Source organism: Gigantopelta aegis, chromosome 9, assembly GCF_016097555.1.
Source record: "Gigantopelta aegis isolate Gae_Host chromosome 9, Gae_host_genome, whole genome shotgun sequence".
Taxonomy (NCBI): domain Eukaryota; kingdom Metazoa; phylum Mollusca; class Gastropoda; order Neomphalida; family Peltospiridae; genus Gigantopelta; species Gigantopelta aegis.
The window spans coordinates 63,607,408-63,619,093 of record NC_054707.1 but is presented as its reverse complement, the minus strand read 5'-3'; positions in this window follow the sequence as shown (position 1 = coordinate 63,619,093).

Below are 11,686 nucleotides of genomic sequence, written 5' to 3'. Positions count from 1 at the left end.
GTGGCGACATACTCGCTTCTTGGGGGGCTGGCCAATATCATCGAGTCGCAGTGTTCCCTCTACAGCAGAAATGTCCTTGCGTAGAGATTCAATAAGTGTCCATACTGTGGGATGAGCATGGCCCACAAGGGTACTGAACCTCCGATTCCATGCTTCACACATGTTGTTTGTTCGGGAGCCACCATTCAGTCACATCATGTACATTCCACAGGGAAGGTCTGTACATTGGAGGGATGCGACGCATGCGGAGGGACCTAACAGTGCCATTACTGCTGAGAGGATGTTGGATGCGACGGAATGATCCTGTTACGTAGGTCTGGTCAAAGTAATTTACTCATGCATACATGTTTTTAAAAACAAATTGAAAAATATTGAGTAGGGGGCAAATGACCTGATTCTCAGTAAGCAAAGGGGCAAATGTCTGGGGAGCCAAATGTCCGGGGAGGGGTGTGTGCAAATGACCGCAAGCCGAGACAGACAGACAGAGAGAGAGAGAGAGAGAGAGAGAGAGAGAGAGAGAGAGAGAGAGAGAGAGAGAGAGAGAGAGAGAGAGAGATTGGACCAGTCACCAACAATCGACATTCAGTTCTAGCAAATCGTACTAACAAGTCACGGTTAATTGAAGGAAAGACTTATCTCTGAGGGTGTTGCTTACTGCCAAAGTCAGACTGATGCTGACTACTTAATTTGTAGCACAGCACTGGATTTTGCTAATACTAATGCACGACCAGTGGTGCTTGTTGGCAAAGACACAGATCTGCTAGTCATGCTGATTGATAGGGCAACCACAGACAACATCTACATGCAGTACTCACGAGAGTCAGTTTATAATATAAAGAGAATCCAACAGAAATTGGCACCACAAACTTGGCAACATATTTTGATAGCACATGCCATTACTGGGTGTGATACCACATCAGCGATGTACGGCATTGGCAAAAAGAAGGCTATTGACGTGTTAGGCAAAGGGGACTGGAACATGCTTGATGTATTTAAGCAGAATAATGCCAGTGCCGATGAAATCGCCAGGGTGGGAGAACTGTTCCTGCTGAAGTTATACAATGCCAAACAGTCAATAACTGCACTTGATAAGTTGAGGTATGTGCAGTATATGCAAAAAATGAGCAAGACATCCAGCACGTTCCAACTTCAGATCCTCCCACCTACTTCTGCAGCATCGAAGTACCACTCATACCGAGCCTATTTCACAGTTCAAGAGTGGCTTGGTAATGTTGCTCACTTAAATCCAACTGAATGGGGATGGAAGCTAAAAGATGGAATGCTCACCATCATTTTGAGTGATAGACCCATTGCACCAGAACAGGTATTGTTCATCACATCTTGTGGTTATAAAACAGTATGCGGCAAGAGATGCAAATGCCGTAAAGCAGGCCTCGATTGTACACCTATGTGCTCCATACGTGCCGGACAGACTTGTACAAACTCCTGTCCACTTGATGGTGAAGACACTGACCAATACAATTGTTAAGAGAATTGGTGAGAAAGCAGCCACATATGCTATTATTCAAGCATATAATCATATTATTACCTTGACAGGCTTTAAAGTTGATACTTAATTAATTCATATTTTAATTATAATTAGTGATTGGTGTTGCACTGATGATTTTAAATCAGACTTAAATCATGATATACCTTGAAGGGGCACTTACGTCTTGACCCTAAGTGTCGGGAATCATTTCAAGAACTCGCCACCAAGTCTTACTAATTACCCCAGCAATCTTTCCTTAATAATATTCAGCTAAAAGTATAGTTCTACAGCCTAGATAAGAAACCTCTGGATATACCTGTTAGCGAGTAATAAATTAATTTAAAATAAGGAAAAACTAGCCAGGGTGGTGACGTAAGTGTCCCTTTAAATTTAAATACATAGTCTTTGTAAGGAATTAACTCTCTAAAGCATTATATTATGGTATAAATGAGTTTCCTGTATTCTAAATCCCTGAAAAATGGTATTAAAATGGCATTGTATTCAGTTTACTTCTAAACATAGGTAAACGCATAATGATAATGGCGGCCATCTTTATTTTCTTCCCTCCTGCGGTTAGCTTAGGCAGAATTTTTGGAATGTTTACGGATTATGACTCTGAAAGCATCAATAAACCTTCACTGAAAAATTCAGCTTTCTCTATTTGTTTTCCAGCTACCCATATACCTACCTAATTAGCTACCTAATGCTCCTGTACTATTCTATCAAGCCTCTACTAAGACGCTACCGAAGGCTGCTTTAGCATTAAAAAGAACAGTAAACATTTCATTAAAACGGCAGTATCGGGAATATTTTTATTATTTAAGCATATGGAACAGAAAATCAAATTACGTTTGGTGCGTATATGACGCTGCACTCCGCAATTGTTTCACTACGCTGGCTTATCCAAGTCAAAAACAAAGCCAGTATTTCGAAAGTGGGACGGGCTCCTACCGATCTTGGTTTTCATTGGCTTATCACAAGTGTGGAATTCCCCAACAAGACATCACGTGAGATTTCGCAATTTTTGAACAAATTTAACTGTCTTGATTGAGGGATCGTCTTATATCTCCAAAACATATTTATATCCATAGATACAACGCCTTTCCAGGTATCGGTGGGTGGGGGATTTGCCTTAAAATGTTGGCAGTGGCCAGCTGTTGGCATACGCGTTACGTGCAAGGGGGTGTTACTAATTACGTAACGCTCTAGGAGTAGAGGAAGAGGGTACTGTGTTCGATTTACGTAACATTTTTCAAGACTATATGTTATTTTTATTCATTACTTAGACCTAAAAAGGTTTTTTTTGGAAATGCGCGGTCAGTCTAGGATCGATCCCCATCGGCGGGTATATAAAAGACCATGGTATGTGATATCCTGTCTGTGGGATGGTACATATCAACGATCCCTTGCTAAAAAGAAATGTAGCGGGTTTCCAAGGCGCGTGTGTAGGGATTTCAGCCGGGTTGAGGTTATAAACGGTGTTGAGTGAAGTTTATATGGGGCCATGCTCCCCCAGAAAATACATTTCAATTTTGTTTAAGCTTGGGCAAGTAAGGGTTCGACCTCCAATACCCTCCCCCTGCACATGCACCCGATTCCTCTCTAAGATTATACGTCAAAATTACCAAATGTTAGACATCCAACAGCAGATGGAAGGAAGGATAGGATATGTTTTATTTAACGATGCACTCAACACATTTTATTTACGGCTGTATGGCGACGGATGATTATTAAATCAATATGCTCTAACTTTGATGTCGTTAAACACCCCCCCCCCCAACTTTACCCTTTCCAAGCGAAAGAATATTTATTTGAATTTGTCGATTTTAACACGCAAAATTAAGACGTGAAAACGTTCATTGTCTACTTTAGTATATTTTATTTAAAAAATATATACATGATTAATGTGTTACTAGTATACAAACTAAACTTTGAAAGTTCTACTAACACTTTATAAAAGATTAATTCTGAAATAGGAAGGTATGATTGTCGATAATACGTTGTCAAGATCAAACCGGTTTTAACGAAAGACTATAGTACCGTATCCTCAACCGAACGTTCTTCGTACAGCGCAAGATTTGTCTTTTAATTTTTTGAGACGAACCCTACAATTTGAAATCGGCAAACGCACGTGTTAACTGAAACTGAAGACAGGCTGTCGTTTGTGCTTTGCCGAGCTATGGCGGCACAGGCGACGAATCAAGCGTATACTTTTGACGATCTCCGTTCATAGCGAACAAAAACGAGTTTTTTAAAAAGTGCATTTGAGCTTGTATTTCATATTTGTACATGATGTTATAATATGGTAACCAGAGAATGTATCTTTAATAGTCAAAATATCAAGAAGAGAATAAATCGTCCAGCCCCTAAAATATTGTGTTTATCTAGCCTCCTACTTACAATAATGGATTTCATAAATCATCGTATTAGATTACAGTTGTTGTAAAGCAAACAGGATGTCGCTCAATGCATCATGAAAATAGATCACTTTGTCACTGTTTACAGGAACCTGGCGTGCAGAGCAGAGGTAATATGATTCTGAAGTGGCCGGCATAAATCTGCTATTAACTTCAGTTTGTTTTCCCACTGTATATGACGTTAACAATCAAGGTATCCATGGCGACGTCATACCGGTTCACTTCCAGGCCTGCTGAAAACAACGTAGACGGCGGCATTTCAATGACGATGATAACCTCACGGGTCTAAAATTTCATAATTTATCAATAAATCTGTCAAAATAAACTTTAAGTTATCTTCAGAAAATTACGATAAATCTATAAAGAGTATTACCGTTTCGGGCAGGGGAGGGTGTGTGTGTGGGGAGTGTGTGATTTAACCATACTGCACTGGCCTCGATGGTGTCGTGGTTAAGCCATCGGACATAAGGCTGGTAGGTACATGGCTCGCAGCCCAGTTTTAACGACACAATGGGTAGGTGTAAGACCACTAAACCCTCTTCTCTCTCACTAACCATTAACAACTAACAACTAACCCACTGTCCTGGACAGACAACCCAGATAGCTGAGGTGTGTGCTTGAACCTTAATTGGATATAAGCACGAAAATAAGTTGAAATGAACCATACTGAAAGCATTAACTCAGAATAATGGTATAATGCTGCAGCTGACTAAGACTTTCCTTGGCGACTGGTAGAATTATTTTAAATATTGTTAAGGTTTCACTGATAATGGAGAAATACTGATTTAAAATGATTTATTGAAGTTATCGTTAGAAGTTTTTTTGTAAGTACGTTTCAGGGAAACATATCTTGCTAGCAGTGACTCGGGATGACGCAACATCGGGCAGCATTAAATTTGTTGTTTCTCGTCTTCTTTTTGTTTTTTCTTCCTTTTTTTTCTTTTCTTTTTTCTTTGCCACACCATGCAAAAAGTTCATTATTGTATGTAGTCAACTTGCTTACATAGTTACTGGGGGTTTTGTTTGTAATTTTTGCGTTAAGATATTTTGTTATGTTTTATTGTTCTTGTTTTTTTTCGTTTTCTACGGGGGTTTAGGTCTACATTTTAAGTAGATGTTTATTTTTATATATGGTGGGTATGATAATGAGATATTTTAGTATGGACGACTGCACACTGTTAACATGTTTCTTGTAAGTACCTTTTAGAAATACATTCTGTAGAAATGTTAGCCTGTTTTTGTAGGTACCTTTTTAGAACAAAATAACAAAAACATCCTATTAAGCATGTTAACATGTGTTTTTTTGTATGTACCTTTTAGAAATACTTCCTATAGAAATGATAACATGGGTTTGTTTTGTAAATACCTTTTAGAAATAACTCTTACAGAAATGATGACATGTTGTTTGTAAGAATGTTTTAAAAATACATTCTATAGAAATGTTAGCCTGTTTTTGTTGGTACCTTTTAAAAAGACAATCTATTATATAAATGTTAACATGTTTTTGTACCATTTAGAAATACACCCTACAGAAATGTTAACCTGTTTTATTGTATGTTCTTGTATCTTTTAAAAAATATTAATAGAAATATTAACATATTTTGTAGGTATCTTTAAAAATATATCCTAAAGAAATTATAACGTGTTTTTGTAAGTATCTTTAGAAATGCATCCTTTAGAAATGTTAACGTTTTTTTCTTCTTTTGTAAACAGGTTTAAGAAATGCATCCTTTTAAACAATTAAAATGTTTGTTAGTTCAAAACACTTAATCACGAATTCCATAGGAATCTGAAGATACTAGCAGTTATATATAGTGAAACTCCGCTATTGCGACCACCAGCAAGACTTATTAAAAGTGGTCTTAATAAAGGGGTGGTCCTTATACCGATTACGAGTGATGACTGTTGGTAAATATTTATTATGCATTTTACGTCCTACCCTCCTTCCCGAATGTCGTCAACAATTTCTCAAGTGATAAAATAAATAGGTAATGACGGTGTATTGGCATTTGCACTGAACTGCAAGAATAATCTAGTGTTAAGCCTACTTCAGTTATATGTAAGCTTGGGTGCGCTATTGTTCTTAATTATTACACAAATGAGATTAAAGGGACATTCCTGAGTTTTCTGCAATTTATAAGATGTTATCGACTAACAGACTTTTTAACGATTGTAATTATATATCAAACATATTTTTCTGCATAAAATATTAGTGGCTGTATATTAAATGTGTTTCTGATCGTTCTAATATTTGTACTCGTTTTTTTGTGTGTTTTTTTCTCAAAATATTTAGGCTTCTTGCAAATATTAAGACGACCAGAAACACATTGAATATACAGACACTGACATTCTAAACAAGAACATATATTTAAAGGGACATTCCTGAGTTTGCCGCATTGTAACATGTTTCCGACTAATAAAATAGTTCTACGAATAAACTTACATATCAAATATATTTTCTTGTTTAGAATATCAGTGTCTGTATATGCAATGTGTTTCTGGACATCTTAATATTTGTAAGAAGCCCAGACTGGATTTTGTCTTCAAATAATTTCGTACGTACGAAAAAATGTATTTTAGGAAATAAAATAAAATTTAACCTAATACAAATATTAGAACGATCAGAAACACATTTAATCTACAGCCGCTAATATTTTATGCAGAAACATATATTTGATATGTAATCGTTACAATCGTTAAAAACTCTCTGTTAGTCGATAACATATTAAACATTGCAGCAAACTCAGGAATGTCCCTTTAATATATAAGTTTAATCGTAGAAATATTTTATTAGTCGGAAACATCTTACAATACAGCAAATTTTAACAACTATCTCGATAAATAACACCCTCCCGACGTAATAGCGTGTCCACTGCCCAAAGACAACAAAAATGTCTGACTTTTAGGTCATATTAGCTACCTTTCCATCAAATATCAAGTCAAATCAACCAATTAGCTAAATTATATGTCAAAATTATCTTCAAAAAATTACGCAACATTTTCTGTTGGCTTTAATTCTACGGGACATTTGGAAATTCAATAGCACCAAAATAAACCCTCGCCCGCTACCGACCCTGGTCGGGTTGTTTGTGCTCCCTTGTACATGCCAGCGCGTGTGACCCCCTCTCCCCAGACCCGTAGCCAGCATGATTAGCGGGAGGTATCGAAATTTCATGTAGACGGAACTCATCAAATGCGAGCGCCGAAGACGTGGAACCGTAGACGGGGAGGGGGGAGGGGATTTCCCCACATATAATCCGATAGTGCATATAAAAGCTCCCTTGCTACTAATCGAAAAGAGTAGTCGATGAAGTGGCGACAGCGGGTTTCCTCTCTCAATATCTGTCCGTCCTTAACAATATGTCTGACGCCATATAACCGTAAATAAAATGTGTTGAGTGCGTCGTTAAATAAAACATATCTTTCTTTCTGTTAAGTGATCTTCAAAAGTCTGAACGTTTGTGAATATATTTCATTTTTAAAATAGTGTAGAGAGATAAAAGGATACATGTATTAATATATATTTAGAAATGCCCAATCAAAAATAGCGCATTATATAAGTTATAAATGTATATATTAATATAAAAAAATTAGAATAATTTTATTTATTAAATAAGTTTAGGTTGCGCTTCAGACGATATTTTAGATAAAAGTGGTCATATTTTTTTCAGACGATGGGACACTGCACAAATAATGGCTAAAGACTACATAACAGATCTATTATGTGACCAAAAAAACCCCCAATAAAAACAAACTGTGAATCGCCGGAGAAGGAGACGTTTGTATGTCATTGCCAAAAACCTATCCATTTTTGGTGTGTAATTTTTTTTATTTAATTATATATATATATATATATATAATTATGGTATACAAGAGTAATTAGTAATTACAAATAAAACAAAAAAACAACATAAAGCCTTGCTATATCAAAAACTTAGTCAACAATTTCCATTATTTAAAACTCTTGATTCGTTTAAAAATTATTTTTTATTGTTGATTGTCCTGCAGACCTGTCTCCTGTAGTTGGACAGTTTTTCACGGAAAACTGCTATTTAACACGAGGTGATATATATGCTGATTTAAAATGGTTCGGGGAGAACTGACATTTTATTATATGTTCTATAATTAATATGCATCAGTGTTTATCACTGAGCAAAATATAATTTTAATATGTAGATATTCCTCATGGACTTAACAAATGTCCTTTCATAAAACACAAATTAAATATAATTAAGAATTGACCGCAATTATTTTTTGGTTCATGCAAGTATGAACCGAAAAAACGATGTGCACACTGTATGATCCCGCGTAGAGGGTCATACATAAGTGTGCACATCGTTTTTTGAGGTCAAATCTTACAATTAAATATGCATTTGCATACTTTAACAATACATAACTGAATTTATTTTGTTTAGCTTTAAATACGCCTGTAGTATTGTTTGTGTAAACGTCATTGATACTTATGTCGCTTAAGAATGTGAACGTTCATTCACTATTATTTGAATCAGGTGATTTTTTGTAAATGACGTCATTTCCTCTAGCTGCTGTGCATTTTTACGGATGATTTAGTTATATTGGAAGGAATTGTCCTATTCGTGTTTAGTTTATATTTTATGAAAGTGAACGAAGGGAACGTGTCTACCAGTTATGCTGTCGGTGGAACCGTTTAATTTTCGCCAACAGCTGTTGAACATCGCTTACAAGTAAGTTAAAGGCGTGAGTTTCCTACATGATTTCTTTGGCCAACGACCGAGTCTCATGTATGATTAGCGAAGAAAAGTAAAGTTTTGTTCGTATTTAACGACGCCGCTAGAGCACATTTTTTTTATCTTAAGCTATTGGACGTCCAAACATATGGTCAACACTGTTTTTTAGAGGAACCCGCTGTCAGCGAACATAATAGGCTACTCTTTTTACGACAGGCAGCAAGGGATCTTTTATGCTTCCCACAGTCAGGTGGAATGGCCTTTGTTGAACCAGTTATGGCCAACAGCAAGTGGTTTACACCTACCCATCGGAGCACTCACTCAGGGTTTGGAGTCGGTATCTCGATTAAAACGTTTCCATGCCTCGACTGGGATCCGAACCCATTTCTTTGGCCTGTAGACCGATGGCCTGCCACGACGCCACCGAGTCGGTGATTAGCGAAGAGGTTTTTCTGTTGTGTGTTTTTTTTAATCAATGCGTATAGATCCATATATCTACTCTGCTATAGCATTTTCCATTAATTTATCGTATACATTTGTTGTAGCTTTCACGTGTGTTTTCTTCAAAATATCTAGATATGATTGCCGGAATAATTCAGCTTGTTGCACAAAAGTAGTGCGAGTCAGTGTGGTGGGGGGGGGGGGGGGGGGGGGGGTGGGGGGGTAGTAGGCGTGGCTTAATTGTGTTGGGTTCATCGAGATATAAACGAAAAACAATAAGCACCTCTGGACCAATCAGATTGCCGTAAAGTGTATAGACGCAAAGAAAATTTTATTATTCCTAATTAATATTAAAATGTATCTACATATAATTAGTATGTGCTCCTTTGATTGTTTTTGAATAGTATATAAGCCTATTTTTTAACAAATTGCGATTATTTATAAATAAACTGATTTGATTTCATTTGATTTAATTCGACTTCATCACCATAAATCTAATGGCGTAACGAATTTTACTTATTAGTATTAAAGGTACACTGGTATGTATTCTTTCGCTTTATATTAAGTTTTTTTTCAAAAGTTGGTTCGCTTGTTAAACGTGATCTGATTATCATCTCAGCGCCAGTGTTATGACTAATCCAGCACTGCTGCCCACTTAATATAAACAAAATTGAAACCGCTTTTGCTGTAAAGAGATAGAAACGTGATACTTTAACACAACAGTGTCTGTTTCATGGTATTTGTTAACCTAACTTTTGTCAAGGTTCAAGTTCTTTCTTGTTTTACCTTTTTAAAATTATGAACATTATACAAAATGGAACATTATAGGTAAGACTATACCAAATAAAATCCCATAGGCGACAATGTTAACGTTTGTGTTTCAAAACACTATATGCAATATATCAAGCAAACTATGACCCATAAATATCAAATATTAGTACTATAACCTCTACCCCAAAATATTAACTGCAGAAAATGGTACCTTTCATGGCTCATTTGCGGTATAACCAGATGTTTTTTGTTTCGCACAAAATTTGAGTACTTTGTTTTTTACAGGTACCCCATACATGTTCCAAGCACAAGGCTACTTGACACAGTGGTACTAGATGAAATAAAATTGCATACATTTGTAGCCCAGAAGAAACTATTTTATTTACAACCAACACATTCACAGAACTTGTGGTGTTAACTTCTCTCTCAAAAGTTCAGTGCACTTCGAACTTTGACCCAGCCGGAAGTGTTTTGGTTTAGTGCTACCTATACGAAACGCATGATGTTCTCACCAACGGGTATGTAAAAAAATGATGTAATAAACAAGTCAATATTACAAACGATAAACCAATGTACACCCCTCTCCAAGCTAAAACAACTTCTTGAAGACAAAACGGGATGTAGAGAAATATATAAAATATTATGCTACACAACAGCTATTCCAAAGTCTCAATTGAAATATAAAAGTAAAGGTTTTTGTTATTCACCAGCAGAATGGAATAGATTTTACAATATACATGCGTTAGAGATACAACTTTACGTTGGTTTCAATACAAAATTCTACACAGATTTCTCACAACTAACAATTTTCTATACAAAATCCATTATATTAAAGGGACATACCCTAGTTTTTAAACATTAAGGCATATTTTTGACTATTATAGCCGTTTTTGATAACTGAAATCATACTTTACTTAGATTTTATGGTTTGGATTATCAATTTCCATACATTCGAACTTTTTGGTCATCCTGGTGTTTTTAATATCACAAAATGCATTTCTCATATTTTTAAAAACGTCCGTGCGTCTGAGAAATAACAGTTATGGAGACGAGTTTTAGTCTATATTTAGAGGGTATTTCACCATTTCAAAGTCACAGACTCATGTTTCACTCAATTCTAACTTTATCAAAATGTGTTACAGGTGTGTAGATTAATAAAAGTTAATGTTAATTTTCACGAGTTAAAACTAGGGTCTGTCCCTTTAATTCAGATAAATGCATTTGTTTGTAATCGTATGCCAGAGACCATTAAACATCAATTTTATGACTGTTATTATGTTATGACTGGATATACAATACTATAGGAGAGTACATAAGTATAGATGCATATTATTGCCATTTTAGGTCTGCTTAAAAAACAAATACCTATGCAATAAACTTGTAAATTATTAACATAAGATATTATATTTATACCATGAAAATGCAAGTACAAAAACTAAAATTAAACTTATCTGCCTTATAAAAACTATAATTAAAGAAAAGTTGAAAACTATGTTTTTAAAGAATGGCAATAATGAAGATTTTAAGAAACAATGGAAGCAGTGGTATAATTTATTTCATGCAGCTGATTAAATTGATCAGATATCGATATATATATATATATATATATATATATTTCGAAAATACCTTCTTCACACTTTCTACTCCTTCACACATCAACAAAACAAAACCATAACAAACATCAACAACAAAAACCAACAAGAAAACGTTTTTTATTTTGTGTGTATGCGTGCGTGCGTGCGTGTGTATGCATAAAGTGTGTTGATTATGTATATTCGTGTGTCTGAATACAGGTCTATTGGTGTGTATATATTTTGTATATTGTATATATTACATAACAATATGTATACTATATTTAAAAT